We start from the raw sequence: 17,287 nt of genomic DNA, 5'->3' as shown, positions 1-17,287 counted from the left end.
ATCCATATCTGTGCTGAAGACTATTTCGGTTGTTTCAACCGAATAGTCTTCGGTTGAAGACTATTTCGGTGGTAACAACCACCCTAAACAGGGTGGTTGTTATGTAAGGTGTTAACGTTGGTCGAGAAATTCTCTGTGTAGGTCTTTAAGATGTTTCAAGAATTCCTTGTAGGTGTTCTCTGGGAGAGCTATTGCAGCTAGACTCTTGTGTAGGATCTCTGGCACTATACCGGTGCTTTACACGATGATTGGCATGGCCGTTACTTGTTGCATATGCCACATTGTTGTTGTTGTTGTAGGGTTTGTAGGAGCGTCAGCAGCTAAGGCCATATTGCTCCCTGTATACTATCTGTAAATTGCATATGTTCTATGCCAATTTTCTATTTGCTGGCCGAAAAACCCGAGTTAACAGGGGAAACAACCATGCTACCCTCGCATGAGACCGACTAACTCGGCGACGTAGATATGTCACATCTCTTTGATCTCCTGTCTTAAGGCTGTGTCCTTCCTGATATTTTCCTTCTTTTCGACAAGGGTTATGTACGCTCTGTTGTGCGAGATTACCCTGTCCTTTATTATGGCTCGGTCTCAGCACAGCTTGTGGGTTGGGGTCTCTAGTACGGCCTGAGCTTCATACTTGTAATATGGTACACTTTCTTTGATCAACTCGTATTTTCTGGCTAGCTTCTGATGTATTACCCTGGCTACCTGGCCGTGTCTACGAGTATACTGTCTGGGTGGTGATCCTGCATCCTACGATGATGTGCTGGATCGTTTCTGAGGTCAGGTGTCATCGTCGACATGTGTCATCTGCCACTCGGGCTCCTTGGCAATACATTTTCGATAGTTCCTGGTGTTGATTTCTTGGTGTTGGATGGTGAGCATGAATCTTTCAGTCTCGGGGAAAAGTGCCCATCTCGTCAGCCATGCATTGGAATACATTTTAACTATGTGGTCTGGATGGAGGTCACTATAGTTCCTGCCATGGAGTGTCTTCTTTACCCATCTTTCTAGCTTCGTTTGTTCCGTCTGGGCAGCAGGGAATCCTCTCTTAGGTTGAGTGAGATATGCCGCTTGTCTATCTTCCTTATGGCCTGGTAGAGTGATGCTGTGTTTTTCTGGAAGTAATCCTTCAGGTTAGCTATCGCTTTCTTCTGTTGCTCGATGAAATCTATCAAGCCCCTTCCTCCGTCTTTCTGCTCTGTGATCAGTCTCCCACGGCCGACTTCGGGTTGGTGGTGGCGGCGGCTCTTTGTCATCATTGTCCTATTTTTTATCATGATATCTTCGAGCTTGGTGTTTGACAAAAGCTTGATGTCATCCATGTACATCACGTGGGAGAGGGTGTACAGGTTTTTCCTTCCTTCTTTGAGAGTATATCCATACTTGCTGTTGTTGAGCATGGTGCATAGCGGATTTGATAGACAGAACCACAGCAGACTCAGGGCATCTCCATGAAATATTCCTCCCCTAATGGGGATCGGTCTGGTTGTGATGTTCTCGACCTTGATGGTGGTATTCCATTTTCCCATGGTTGCTTATGGAGATGATAATGTGGATTATTTGTTTACGATCATTTCTGTGGGTTGCGAATAGTTGGGCCTCCAGAATATCAACAACTTTTCTTTGAAAATTCAGTTCACTGTTAAACTGAATTTTCAAAGAAAAGTTGTTCGGTTATTAAAAGTTGTTCCGTGTTGTCTGCACGGGGTAGCACAGTGGTATCGTCACCGTCCTCACCACACCGGGTGGAAAAGGCCCGGGTTCGAATCCCGAAGATGACGCGAGGAACTTTAATGGGCTCTTTTCAGTCCGTGGCTGAGTTAGTCGGTCTCAGGCGTAGATATCAAGGTTTCCCCCCCCCAGAAACTGGGGGTTTTTTCGTCCAGGAAAACAGGCAAATTGACAAGAGAACACGCAATTTACAGACATAATACGTATATGGGTAGATGTAATCATTTACAAGTGACCCTAATATCATAATTTAGTTGTTGTTTTTAAGTAATAATCACTTTTTATTGCCATCAGTAAACATAATTTTGTCGATAATGATGCAAGATATTAACATAGAAAATGATGCATTTCTTATGTTAAATACAGATCAAATCCCTTTGTGTCGACAGGCCAGGGATAAAATTGAAGGGAAAATAGAGAAAATTTAATTTAAATGGGGCTAGAGGAAGTCTATAAATAAAGTTTCGAAATGCTGCTCTAAACATAATAATAATGTTTGAAACAGTTACAAGGCAGGCTAAATGGTTTCAAAAATGGGCACAAAGCTGTATATAGCCTAAAGATTATGAAATCGAATTTGCTTTTCTCTATAGAAAGCAAAAAGGCATGCTATATGAATTTTACTTAATATTTCAACATATGAAAAAAAATTATAATTATTATTCATAGTATTTCAGATAGATTATCAGATAACATACGTAATCGCATGTGCTATCAAAGCTCTACATGAAACATTGTTTGTAAATTTGTAAAGAAAGTTGGTAATCCCATAAAACTAACTTAACATATATCTAAAAACAGTATGATTGAAGAATTCTAAAAATGCTCACCTTTCTTATGATTTCAAATCACCAGGACTTTAATAGTGCTTTAATAATTTGTCCGAAAAATTCTGCAAATAAAATAAAAATCAGGATTAAATATAAATTACTTAAAATTTAACTAAATTTTAAATAAATTTTAATTAAACTTAGTTAAAAATAGCTAATATTCAACCCGGTGAAATTCAAGTTTAAGAGAGTTTAAAAGTTTTTAAAAAATAATAATAATAAATAATTATTTTCAAAGTAACTCTCATGATGTAATTAGTGACGCACACAGCTCAGATACAATAAAAACAGAAGCGGCTACAGTAGCAAGCATAATTCAATATGGTACTGCGAATAAAAGATCGTGTTTCGCTGGTAAAGCGAAATGCACACTCAAACGCTGGCCAGAGCGGTTCGGTCACAACTTTATCCATTGGTAACAGTCGGTAAAATGCTTTGATTCTCTCCTGCAATGGTTTCCTCACAAGATCCATGGGCTGAACCAGTTAACTCCACGTGATCCCAAGTAGTATACCGACTTCATTCTAGGCTTCTATTGTGATGGAGGTGGATAAGTGGCCTGGAACATTTTGTGATCCAATGAGGCTCATTTCCAGCTAAGCAGAGCTGTTAAAGACCATTAATCTTCGGGTCCGGAGAACATAGTCTGCATGCGTTATCATGTTGTTGATAACATACGGGGGCGATGTTCATTTCTCTCCAGTGTCTGCGTTATATTTTAGCATTAGAATTATCAGTGGCAAATGATGCAAGAAAGCAAGCTCATACAGCATCAGCAAAAGAAAAAAAAAAAGAAAAAAGAAAAAAAAAAACACAACACCTCATATTTCCCCTATTCATTCCCTACAATAGTTTGTTAAAAGTATCAACTTCCACAACATATGGAAATTTGTTCCAGCAATCAACTGCAATTTCTTTTATGGCGGTTGTCTCAAGGTATAATTGCAGCTTCACATATGGCAACGTCTCTACTGCTATACAGTCTCTTTAACAGTACCCTTAACTGAGTGGACACTCGTGTACAAATCTACATAACACCACAAAAGATGGAAATTCTTATAATCATTATAGTTGTAAACCTTCCTTATCCTATGTGGTGATTCAGAAGTATGAAGTAAATTGCATAATTTAATATAGCAAAAAGAGATAGTAGTCCATAGTTAATAAATGTAAGTAGACTAAATTAATGACGCTGATGATTTAGTCACAACAATAAAATCAAAATTAAACTGTATTTAATGAAACCAATACGAACGGCAATGCAAAATACAAAAATACAGGAAGCTAGAAAGGTAAAATATGCAGAACACAGTTGAATAAAGCAGTATAAAACAGTTAAACGTATGTATACAAAGTGTGAAGATAATTTCCCAAAATACAGTTAACAACGCAGTGACATCAGCACGTATGGAAGGCTGGCAACTAAACTACTGGTAAGGATGTACTTCAGATGTAGCTTTTCATATACGAATTCTCAATTCCAAGTGTGTTAAATAGAACTAATCCCATCTATGTCGTTAGTATACTGCTTAAAATGTTAATGGCTACTCAGTTTTCCATTAAACGACACTTCATGTAACTGTTAACGAGCAAATAGCTCTTTCACTGCTTGCGCTTCTGAATGAGATCATTGAGAGAAGATGTGGATTTGTGAAGTTTCCTTCCCTGCGCTTGGCTAGATTAATCATGTACAACGCGAAAATTCTCAATATGAATCCCCTTAAACGGGAGGCCGCTCTTCAGCAGGCTAAATAATTAAAGAAAAGTAAGTTAATTTTGAGCAATTAAAGTCTAAATATGTATATATATTCGTTTTTGCTAAGAAATGGCTGCCACGTTCGCTTTGTGATGGTTTATTGGCGAGGATTAGTTAGTTAGTTAGTTATTTGGTTTTTAGGAGCATTAGCAACTAAGGCCAAAAATTCTCGGGGATATGCGGTGGTCATTCCCTGACCTTTCCGCATCCTCCGTATTTGGTGGTGACGGGCTCGAACCCCGGTCTAATCAAGAAGCGTGTGCTACGCACTGATGCTAAAATGCATGAAACGCAGACTCCACGTAATACCTGCATATTAAATAATTCATTGGTGGTTAATAAAGAGGATTTTCTACACAAATGCATGTTCGATGAACTAAATAAAATCGTATTTTTTTTTTTATTTGCACTTCGACCATACAGAATAAATCCAAATTGAAATGATTAAAAAGCATGTAATGAAAACACCCACCTAGAAAGATGCGCAAATATTGAAATCGAGTGCATGAATGATATTTTATTGCGACATTTCTTCTCCAAAATATAGCAAGCGTAAATTAACCGCATATTGCTCACAAGATGAAACACTAAACCGCACATTCAACGCAATCAGTTCAGAGAAAAAACTCGACTTAATGTTGACTTTAAAGTACGTGCTTGCAATAAGAACTAGTCTGAACTGTCTCAATCGAGAGCAAAGTGTTAATAGCGATGCTGTTTCCACGGTTATCTATCATCAGTGTTACTGCCGTCCTTTAGCACATACGACAAGTTGTCAATCGGCTGCTGCATTACAAAATATGCAAAGCAGGTTGCAGGGAAAGCGCCCAAGAATTATTAATGCAGTAGTGAAAAATTACCCACTGAGAGAATCAATCACTTAATCTCTTTTTAAGTGGGGATAAAAAAAGAGGTTGAAAACACTCCGTTAATTTCCAAAAAGGAATCGGTTATAACGCATCGCAATTAGGAAAAAACTTTATATGCCTCATTTCCCAACTCTAAACTGAATTAAAATGAAATTGATTATATTTATACACCATTAAGTGCTAACATTAAGAATTTTGGCCGAATTACTTTACATTTTATTAGGATGAAAAAAAAAAAAAAAAAGTCAAAGCTATAATAAAAATTCACAGTTTAAAATTCATTAGTATTAGTAAGATCGAATGACGCGAAGAAGAAAACGTTTTCTGCACCAAACAAAATTAATAAAAAAATTCAAATAAAACAGAATATTGATACTATTCCAATTCTGCTTTAAACTTAATCAGATTCATTAAATCCACTAGTTCAATACTACTCCAATGTTCAATAACCCCTGTTCACTGGTGAACTCATGAGATCTAATATTCTATTATTCCCCGAAGTTCGCTTTACACACCTCAATCAGATCGACCGCCTTCAGTGTCTAGTTGTCAGACTTGGAAATCGCACCTTCTAAGTCGTACTTCATATCACTTTGTACTCGTCACCAATCTCGTCGCCCTAATCTGAATCTTCTCCAAAAATTCTCTTTCTTTAGGTGTGGTTCCAGACCTGAACACAATTATTCCAAATGGTATATAACCATCGCCTTGTAAACAGGGAAATTTCTCCCTACTAGCAAAAGCCCTATAAATCATACAGAGGATACAATGTGCCGTCCTAATTGCCTGCTTACACTGCATGGAAAATTTCATGTCAGATTCAATCATAACACCTAAGTATTTTTCGATCTGAACCACTTTTACCTCCTCTTCCCTTAGCTTATACGCCAATCCAGGATTTTTGTTTCCCAAATGTATAAACTTACATTTAGAAACAATAAACGTTAAACTTTAGTTGCCATTTTTCGGATCATATATGCAACCGATCCAAGTCCTTTTTTTTTTTTTTTTTTTTTTTTCCCCCAGGAACATGGCCTGTATCAGATTGTAAACGACCCTCCCCACCTGAGTTCATCAGAAAAAAAAATATTGACAGCTTCTCTTGGAAAATCCCGTCAAGACCATTCATGAAAATTATAAATAGGAGTGACCCAATGCTGATCCCTGACAAACCACAATTTTTACGCTAGTCCATCCTGAAGACAGGCCATTTATGACAACCCCCTGTCTCTCCTATCTTTTAGCTACCCTGCAATCTAGCAAGTTGGAGTTATTAACAGTAACTCCAACTTGTTCCGGTTTATATAGCAACCGCCCAAAAGGGACGGTATGAAAAGTTTTACTCAAGTTTAGATATACTCGTATAATGTTAAAATTGTTACCTGCAGACATCCAACTGCTTAATGACTATATCATAATAATTTACCAGATTGGTCAAGCATGCTTTCCCTTAATGAGCCCATACTGGGATCTACTCAAAATGCCATTCTTGTTGAGATAATACTGAACAGTATACTTGACTACAGATTCCATAATCTTTCCCATTATCCCCTGAAAAATTAAAGCACTGCAGAAAACCAGAATTAGCTGTAGCAACTTGGCTCAATAGCTTCGTATTTTAAAAGTACTGTAACGTGTTTCTTGGCTAACAGTGTTTCTCGGTAATATACTTTGCACTATTGCTCACTCCCTGCAGTATTTATACGCTTAATGCAGTGAATTAAATATACTACGATTATAGAATTATTGTTGGTTCACAGCCATTCAATATAGAAGCACCGTATCTCCTGCGCGCCTTATATCAAGCATGGAGCATTCCGGAGTTTCCGACTTTTATATCAAAAACACTGACTTTGCTTTTTATTTATTTTTTTGCTCAATATATTCATTTACACTAGTTATTAGAGATGTATCAACAATTGTTAACCTGACCATGAATGGACTATTATTTTTTACGTGAAATAAAAATGCAATGCTCTATAAATAGAAATATACCGTTCGGTTATGGAAAAATCCTCCCCCCCCCCAATGCATAGAGACAACAAAATAAGATGAAGACGCTGTCAGTTCAGTAAAACTGCTGACACAGTGCCTCAGGAAAACAGAAAAATGAGCGAATAAGCATTCACGAATGTATACAAGCGAGCACGCAACAAAGTAAAAATTTGATTTCCCATCTTTTGAATACAGGTTGGGATAAATCTCCCACGTGGGACTAAAATTTCTGAGACGGCCATAATCTGATGAGTTTATCATTCCCATTTGCGAAGGTTTTATATAGGTTTTGTCGTTAGATTTGCGCCAAGCGGAGAATCAGGAGTGCATACGTGCGCGAATCTTGACGGAATATTCGTGCACACTTGAAAACATTTCAAAATTCTGCCTTGCAGACTCCCACCCCTCTTTCTCTCACGAAAAATATTTTGTATTACTTACTGCCAAACGTACAACAAATAGTCATAACAGGCAAAGTAATAAAATTAAAACAGATGTTTTTGAATATATCTTTATCCACAACTATACCTTCGAATTTCTGATCTACAAAGTCCTATGGGATATCGCTCAGAGAAATTGAAAAGGAATCAAGTTTAACATATTAACCTTCAATAAAAGATATAGTCTGTACATAATTAAAAATAAATATTTGGTGCTCCATCACATATTTCAAAATCTCAAAACGACACAACTAACAACAGCGAGACCTAAAAGAATTACAATAAGATCTAAAAAAATTCGTATTAATTAAGGTTAGATTTTCCAGGAACGCATCTACGATGTTATTGCAAACTTTCTTGTAGTGTATCATTTTTTTCATCTGTAGCATCATTTTTCTCAGGTAGTTGAGGATCAAATTAAGTTTGCTACAAATGCGCTATATCTTATATTGCGAAGCCAAGAATTTCGCCACGAACTTCTACCATCTTGCATTACAAATATACATTATTGCTCTATAAGCGAAGCATATCGTTTCAGGGATTACCCTCCTTTTTGTGGGTGACTATGCACCGAATAATGAAGACTTTGCGAAAAGCTTTAAGCTACAAGAGCAATGGGTTGTCATGTACTGACACTGAGGGATACCATTTACCAATCGATGGAGGAACAAAAACCCTAGAGACCGCCCTCTAGATAATGATACGCATTACAAATAAATAGCAATATAAATTCATTTCTTCGTGGGGGAGGAGGGCTATTTATTTGTAGTGTAAGCCCGGGACAACCTGTGGTAACATGCTTCACAATATGCAAATTTATTCATTTGTAGCCAACTTGGATTGCCCTGCCATTACGTACAAAAAATCGTTTGTACAATATATTAATGTTATTCAACTCCCATAGCATGTAGCTTATCAGTTCTTGATTATCCGCAATAAAAATAATTAAATACAAAATGATTTATTGCATTAATGTAAAGAAAGGGTCATCACGGCCATGAGGCTAGAAGTAAATTTTAAAATTCTGAAGTACAATTATAATCTGAAGATTCGAGTCCAAAACACGTATTTGATCCACTTGACTTCTGATCTTCACTGACGAGGACAGCTTTCAAATGCTCATAATTGGATAGTAAAACTGAAACTTGAGCCGTTAGTTAAAATGTTTTTTAGACAATCTCGCTGTCTGCAAACCATTTTACATTGGCTTTCACATCACTATTCTAATTGAAACAGTGATGTGAAAGCCAAGGCGTGACATTTCTCCACATTTGTATTTTCAATCAAGCGAGTCAATGATTCATGTTACTTTTTTGGACTCGATATTTTGAAGATTTTAAGGTTTTTGAATACTGTTTAATTTTATATAAATTTCTTTTTGCGCCTTTTTAAAATATTTATGAAAGTGTTTATAATTTATATTTAAATCTGAATAAAATTACTCGCTTTCTTCGTTTTAGGCATTGGTCACTTTGTCGTCCTCTGGTTTCATTTCAGATAATTCAAAAAAAAAAAAAAAAAAAAATTTCCTGTCTCTTCAAGTACTAAAATACAAACGAATGTAGTCGGGACTGGTCTTAGAATTCAGAAGTTCAGGTGCGAAAATTAATATTGAAAGAAAAAAAAAAAAACAGCAAGGAGGAGCTCTGCTTGCCTGGATCGAGGGTTCTTTGTTTGAATTTGGCGCCCTTTTCAGTCCGGAACCAGGGTGCATTTCACTCGCTGCATTCAGGAACCGTCTGAATGCAGTCACTGTTAAAGTTCCTCCATCGACTGTACAGTAAAGAACTGAGTAAAACTGTACATACAAAGTAATCGGACTTCCAGTCCATCCATATATATCCATATAAATGCTTTGGCAAAGTCAAAATTATATATACAGTATATATAATTTCGGCTTTGCTAAAGCATTTAAGCGGGAAAAAAATTACCGCTCTTCAGTTCACGCTGTTAATCATTAGAAAGTCCTCATTGATTTCTGTCTGTTGCAGCACGTTGTGAACACTTTTCGAATCCAAATTTTACAACGTGAGTTATATGCATTTCTTTTCGCATACCTAAGTCCACAACTTCTAAATTACTATTTTCTAATCACTACAAGCATGCCAAGTTTTCCTAGGTTTCTCATTTAGATCGTCTCTTGCCTTTAGTTTTTCCACTGCAGACATTGTCTGTCGCTCAAAAGTCTCTCAGAGCAACGTTCATTATTACCTGTTTCATTACTGATAATGAGTCACTTTTCTGAACTCCCCTCACTTTTAAAAAACTGAGCATTTTTAATACAGCGACTCCACCTTTCTTTGTGCTTAATACCGAATGTTAAAATGAGTTAAAATCTTTGGAGATTGATAATGGATGTCCACGTTCACTCGTAATTTCCCTATATCTGATATCATTACTTGCAGCTTAGCGACGAGTTTTGCTGTTATTTTTTCGCTATCAAGGGAATTTGCTACTCGCGTCACTAAAATATTTACTGTTAAAAAATTTTACACCTTCCGTTTCATCAATTGTCGCTCATTCAGAGCGGCTGAGTTTGAACCCCAGTGCCGATGAAGATAACTAAAATAGAGATAATGCCTTTTCAATAGGATCTATAATCAGCCAATCACAGGAGTCGAATGAATAGGGTTTCCCCTCCGACATGCTCGGTTTTTTTATCCGGCAGAACCTGAAAATCGGCCAATGAATACATGCAATGGTGGTCTCACGATTTATTGAGGGGGTAAAGCTGTTTTTCGGGAAATCAGGATGTTCCTGAGTGGTGGGGGCAAAGAAAGTCGGTGTTCCGGAAATTCATAATTCATTAAGCTTTAATCATCATGTAGCAATTAAAAAAAAGTAAAATCGACATTACATTGATCATAGGGGAGTATAGCTCCATGAGTCTCCGCGGTCCCACATTACCTGGGACCGCGACGCGAACGAACACACACACACACACACAAAGATCATGTGTACAACGATATGAAGTCGGTGAATCACAGAACTGGAGCAGTCGATGTTCAAGGAATCACCCAACCAGCCAACTCTCCATTTTAACATTTTCCTGAAACATACCCTTTCCTTATTCTGAGTAATATACCTAGGGCACCCCTGTGAAAGTGCCGTAACTGTTAAGAAATACCAAGTTACAGGCTAATAAATAAATTAGCATTAGTAATCCAAAAGAGGCAAAGAAACTAGGCTTTTGCTATATTCAGAAAAAAATAATAAATAAAGATAAAATTGATAAAATTGAAAGATTAAATAAATTAATCTTTCAATATATAACCTGCATCCCTCTCATCAAATTTCCCACCGCCAGAAGGAAAATTCCACTAGAATGTCAATGTCAATCACCCAGGAAGGCACGTTATTCCAGTGGTCGACAAAACGCTGGTCAAACGTAACTTTCCTCAGGTCTACTGTTAGCTTTCACCAATACTTTATACTAATTTTTCTGGTTTTCTGTCCCATTTAAGTGAAAATTCCACAATTGTTCAATTTACCTCCTCCTCCTCTTTTTAGTTTCTTATACACCTCAATTAGATTCCCACCTGAAATGCCTAATTTCCAAGTTCTGTAATCCACACCTTTGTAATTTTTTCCTCATATGGATGTCCCTTTATTTACAGGCTGTTTAGTAATAATGTTTAATACCTGTTTAGTATTAGTAAAGAACAAAAAAAAAAAAAAAAAAAAAAGAAAAAGATGCAAGGACGCTAATACCGTTTAATATCATTAAACACTATAGTAGAAGGTAAATATATTCCATCCATACAACATAAACAAAAGTTACTTTGTATTTTTTCATACTTAAAATACAATGCATGAAATATTACATTTAACAGATAAATATTCAAATCCATGTGATTTTTAAAATTTTAAAAATTATTTTAAGGGCACAGCGTAATAGAATTTTAACGGTTTCATCTCATTAGGATCGCGTTTTCGTTATCTTTCATTAAATGTGATAAACAATATATTTCTGCTGGTGAGAAAGCACGGCAAGTGTCCAAGATTTTATCACTCGACAGTGATACATCCAAAATATGGAAATACACAGAGAGGTTGTTTGTTGTGCAGAGAAACTATATAAAACTCTTAAAGATAAGACATAGAAAAAGCATGAGACACAGACAGTAACAAGATGTTACTTGTAGTAAAGATAAACTGAATTCCCTATGAAACCTGTCGGTAAAAGAGAAAAGAAGTGGGTGAGACAATATCACTCTGTTATTTATGCGGTATATGGATTATGGAACCAGCGTTTGGAGTTAAGCAGTTGGAAAAGCCACTTAAAATTTCAGTTAAAAAGTTTCAGGTCTGAGCTTCCAAAAGCTTGACAATTTTCAAAAAATATACACATTTCTCCTGAGCTAAATACGAGTTAATTACTACCATTTTAAAGGACCAAAAAAGATAATCAGAACTGGATGCATCCAATTAATATACTGATGTCATTAATTTTTTGTAAAATTTAGTGTATTCCCTATAACCTTTAAATGCCCACATACGAGGGGTTCCCGAAAAGTAAGATAACACATTTTTTCTCTCGATGATGTTTAATAATACGAAGTTGAAATTACACACCAAGAAATAAGTGAACATGCACTAATTCTCCACAAAGTCTCCAGTTTTATTGATGCACTTGTCCCAACGATGGATCAGTTTATCAATAATAGTACTGAAGAAGTCCGTGTCCACACGCAGTAACCAGCCGCCTCCGTAGCCAGGTGAGAAGGAGCAGCAGTGCATAGCACAGGCTTCTTGATTAGACCGGGGTTCGAGCCCGTGACCACCAAATACGGAGGATGCGAAAAGGTCAGGGAATGACCACCGCATATCCCCGGAACAATATGGCCTTAGTTGCTAATGCTCCTAATAAAAATCCAAATAATAACAATAACGCAGTAACCAACATCGCACTGCCTGATGAACTTCCTCATCCGTGGTGAAATGCTTTCCTGAAAGGTGATTTTTCAGAGGGCAGAACAAATGGAAGTCTGAAGGCGTCTGGCTGTAGGGGGGATGTGACAGTTTCCCAACGATTACGGTGCAACCACTCACGAGTGGTGTGTGCAGTGTGTGGAGTTGCGTTGTCTTGCAACAAAATCACGACGCTTGTCAGGAATCCTGGTCGTTTGCGTCGAATGTTGGCTTTTAGTTTTTCCAACGTTGCACAGTAAAGCTGTGCATCGATTGTTCCTCCTCTCGGCAATAAATCCACCAACAGAACGCCTTGGCGATACCAGAACTCTGTGGCCATGACTTTGTTTTGAATTTTTTGCGCACAGGAGATAGTGGATGTTTCCCGGTCATGGAGCCATGTTTGCTCTCCGGGGTAAAGTGATGAACCCACGTTTCTTCTGTTGCGACTATGAAATCCTCTCCGTCGTCGCTGTATCACAACAGGTTCTCCAGACACATCCCCATGCGTTTTGCTTTGTCTTCCTCTGACAATTGTCGGAGCACCCAGCAGGAGCACACCTTTCGAAAGCCAAGGACATCGTGAACAGTCGACTTACTCACGTTCACTATTTCTGCAGTTTCACTCGCCTGTTTTCAAGAACGATGCCCTTAATGCGCGAAATGTTGTCTTCTGTCTTGCTCGATGAAGGCCTGCCCGCTTGATGTCGATCTTCAATGTCAACACGGTCCGCTTTAAATTCATTGCACCAAAAACACACCTGCTTCTTTGTCATCACCTTTTCGCCATACACAGCAACCAGTTCACGGTGAATGTCACTTGGTGAAAACCCTTTTGCTTGCAAAAAGCGAATAACTTCACGAACACCTCTTTTGGAACACACTCGCACGGTAGCCGCCATTTTGCAACTGGAATCTGCTGTGAGGTGACAGTACCGCAACACTGCACTGGCGGTATTTTTGAACGTTATTAACGGGTCTATCTGTCCACCGCGTTTCATCTCATTCCCTTTCACCATTATTACGGGAAAAAAAATGTTACTTTACTTTCGGAAAGCCCTGGTACCATTATTTTCATATAGGTATAACCACAAATTTTGGCAACACTTTGGCAGCACATGAAACCTTCGATAATCGTGTCTTGGACCTGTTCAAGAAGGTATGTTTATTGTTGCCAGGGAAATTAGCTGTTGTCATTAACTCTCTCGCAATTTTTTTTTTCTTAATTTTCGCAATTTTTTAGATCATTACTACTGTATTATTTTTCGCTCACTGAAGTCCAAAATTAACAACTGCCAAATATTCTATATATGCCATATAGTATTCTCCATATTCCGGAAAAACAGAGAATATAAGTGGAATAACACACATATGAAGCAGCAGCAAGGAAACTTAGGCCTCCATTCTATGTAACGTCTATGGCTGTCATATATATCATGCATAACAGTCTAAAGATTTTTCAAAAGCAGAACATTACTTGACTTTCTTTTCAAATAAATACTGGCACTTAAGCTGCTGCTACAGAATGCCACGCGATACCCCGATAATAGGAAGAAAAATGAAGGACGTTAAGAAACACAATTTAGTAAAGTGTAATTTTAAGCTAAGCACATGCTGTGCGAATCGAATTATGTATTCAACGACATTACGCAACCTTTTGCCAACGATGGTATGAAATTTCTCAGTGCTACTTCCGATATCTGAAGTACTCTGCTGCAAATGAGAACCCGGCACGGTCATAAACGATTTCGGGTTCCTGAAGGAAATAAAAAATCTTCAGAGTTTTTTTTTTTTTTTTTTTTTGAAAGTACAACGGCGCACATAAAACTAATAAAAAAATGGACAGGCACTTGTTTGGTAGGAAGAGAATGCAAATCTGCGAAACCTAAACGACCCTCTCGGAGTACATTTTGATTAACGACCTTTCAAAATGAACTGGTAATCAAATCTATCTCATGAATTCGAAACGAAATGCTATCGATTTTCGAACTAAAGGGGAGAGAAATTTTACTGCAACTACTGTGGGCGAAGATTTAGCCCTAACCTCTTTTAGAAAGCGGTTTCTTCGATTGAAAACATAATTGAAAAGCTATATCTAGTAATATCATGAAATCCGAAGAAAATAACATCTCGAAGGAAAATCAAGTATGACAACAATAGTACATGTTCTCAGCCTGAAGCATATAAAATAAAGACTAATGCTCAGTTTAAAGAACTATATCACTAATCTGTCTCAAATTTCCTGTATATTTTCAGCAATCTCTATTTCATGGCAGCGGAGGAGGGAGAAGAGCAAGAACTAGTATCGCTGTAAACTTCTATAGATATTAGCGCGTTAAGCGAGTCTCTTTGTGGAGATCCAAAGATCTAGCAGGCCATTGCAATTATATATGTAATACTACAATTTTATAAATATATGTAGAATAGCTTCTTGATTAGACCGGGGTTCGAACCTGTGCCCACCAAATACGGAGGATGCGGAAAGGTCAGGAAATGACCATCGCATATCCACGGAGCAATATGGCCTTAGTTGCTAATGCTCCTAAAAAACAAATAATAATAATATATATATATATATATATGTAGAATAATTTCATAGATGAGGTTAGGGGAAAAACCTGAACAATAGACGAATAAATTCTTTATATTAAAACGTTAAGTGCATAAAAATTATGAAGGAATTTTTCATTTACAGTAGAAGATTTGACGAGGACTGACGGGTCGGTAAAAGTAGAGAATCATAAACGTATGCACACGTACATTAAGGATTTTATTTCACTTAAAACATATACATGTACATTTATTTACATAAAATCAGTAATTTTCATTTGTTTAGATGATGAAATATGACGTGTTGCATTATAGGCTCTCCAATTTAAAAAAAAAAAAAAAAAAAAAACATAATACTGTTAATTGTGGAATCAGGCTGTTGTTCAGCACAGCTGTAGCATTTTATCTAAGACGTTTTGGGCTGCTGTATGAGAAATTTTTGGTCCATGATTTAATTCAATCTCTTCTTCTCCATATTTAGATCCATCTGTTTCCGTCAGGTTGTGTATGATTTCTGCATCGTCATAATTTCATTGTAAAATGGAATTATGGACAATTCAATAATGTTCGAAAACATTAATTAATCCATTGTTGTATGTCTTTTTACTGTAAACCTTTGGAACCTTCAATTCGGAAATCAGTTGATCAACTATGTTCTTCATTATGTTTTTGTAGTTCAGTACTTTCATTAGCGTTGTCAACCTAATCAAAAGTTTTCTTTAAGCTTTAGTAAATGCTGAACTTGGAATTCCGTTCTATGTTAGTGCTATATTGTAAATACGTCCTTGATGTCGACGACCTTATGATTCTATAAAACCTCTATTCGTGTATCTCCCCCCCCCCCCAAATATAACTGAACTCAGAATAGACCTTCTAGAACCTCTTGATCGACAGGCTTGTGGTAAAACATGGCTTTTATGATTCGTTCTATAAGTTTCTCAAAACTGAGATGTGGAGTGTTATCTCGAAAGAGAATAGCCTTTTCAGGTTTCTGTCACTGCTTCTTTACAGAAGGTATTCGTGAAAAACTTTTTTTTTTAATACGCGCAGTCCAGTCATGCTGATTTTTTGCGAGTGGTAGTATACTGGTAAAGATAAACAATTTCTATTTTTAAAAACTCTAAAATCAGTGGATTCGCCAACAACAAAAAGCAGCAATTTTTGAGTTACAGTTTTAGGTGGTTACCATGAATCTTTCTTTGGAATTTTTTTTTTTTTTTTTTTTTTATATTCTGGTGCTGCAGGTTCCGATTTTTATTACTATTATTTTTTGCATTAGTTTCTGTAGGTAACATCTTATAATTTAGACCTCTTTCGTCTATATTGTAGAGTTGTACTCCAATCAATTTTTCTCTCTTGATATAAATGACCTTAAATCTTTTGTAATTTTTTGAGGAGTACTGAATATCCACTAATATTCAATACATGACATTTTTTCTACACTCCAATCCATCCGTCACTTGCTGTAAAACTTTTTGCACCATCAATCTTTTGATGTAAGACCAAGGCCTTTCCTTTGATGCTGCTTTTATGGATCCGCTGATTGGAGTTCTGTGTTGTCTTTCTTGCACAGTCTAAAGCCATAATGCATGTCTACTATCTCTATTTTGGTTTCTTTATAGTGGAGCGAAAACTTAACGCCTCTCGAGAAACAAACTGATTACGAAATACTTCTAGACTTTTATGATTTTTTTCGAGTCTTTTACAGTTGCCTCGCTCACACCGAATTCAAGAGCATTTTTTTTTACCAGATTCACCTTAGTCGAGGCTTTTCAGAGCGTCCAATTTAGTTTTATAGAAACTCCTCTCTCTTTTCTCACCCATATTTCGTTAATTTACGTAATATTTAATCAAATTATGTATTATAATTACAATAACAAATGATTTTAGTGTGCAAACACGGTTGGAACAAACACGCAACTTCACCACTCTAGAAGAATACAACTCTACAAGAAGACGTGGCATACTACACTGGTCTATTAGCTGGAAGCATACTGTCTGATACCATGGCACACTGCTTTTTTTTTTTTTTTTTTTAGGAGCATTAGCAACTAAGGCCATATTGCTCGGGGATATGCGGTGGTCATTCCCTAACCTTCCCGCATCTTCCGTATTTGGTGGTGACAGGCTCGAACCCCGGTCTAATCAAGAAGCGTGTGCTACGCACTGCTGCTCCTTCCCACCTGGCTACGGAGGCGCTTG

General features: G+C 37.0%; 1 long non-coding RNA gene across 1 annotated transcript in view; it reads right to left on the bottom strand.

Moving 5' to 3' along the window:
• Positions 1-17,287, bottom strand: part of LOC150083359 (uncharacterized) — a 374,752-nt gene that overhangs the window by 31,839 nt on the left and 325,626 nt on the right. The window contains exon 2 of the long non-coding RNA XR_016547169.1: positions 2,565-2,626. This is a non-coding gene — a long non-coding RNA (uncharacterized LOC150083359). The remainder of the gene's footprint in view (positions 1-2,564; positions 2,627-17,287) is intronic.

The sequence above is a fragment of the Mastigoproctus giganteus genome, chromosome 7 (assembly GCF_048544385.1).
Source record: "Mastigoproctus giganteus isolate SK-2022 chromosome 7, ASM4854438v1, whole genome shotgun sequence".
In the NCBI taxonomy this organism is placed as follows: Eukaryota; Metazoa; Arthropoda; class Arachnida; order Uropygi; family Thelyphonidae; genus Mastigoproctus; species Mastigoproctus giganteus.
Note: the sequence above shows the minus strand (reverse complement) of the source record. Positions and strands in the feature narration are given on the sequence as shown.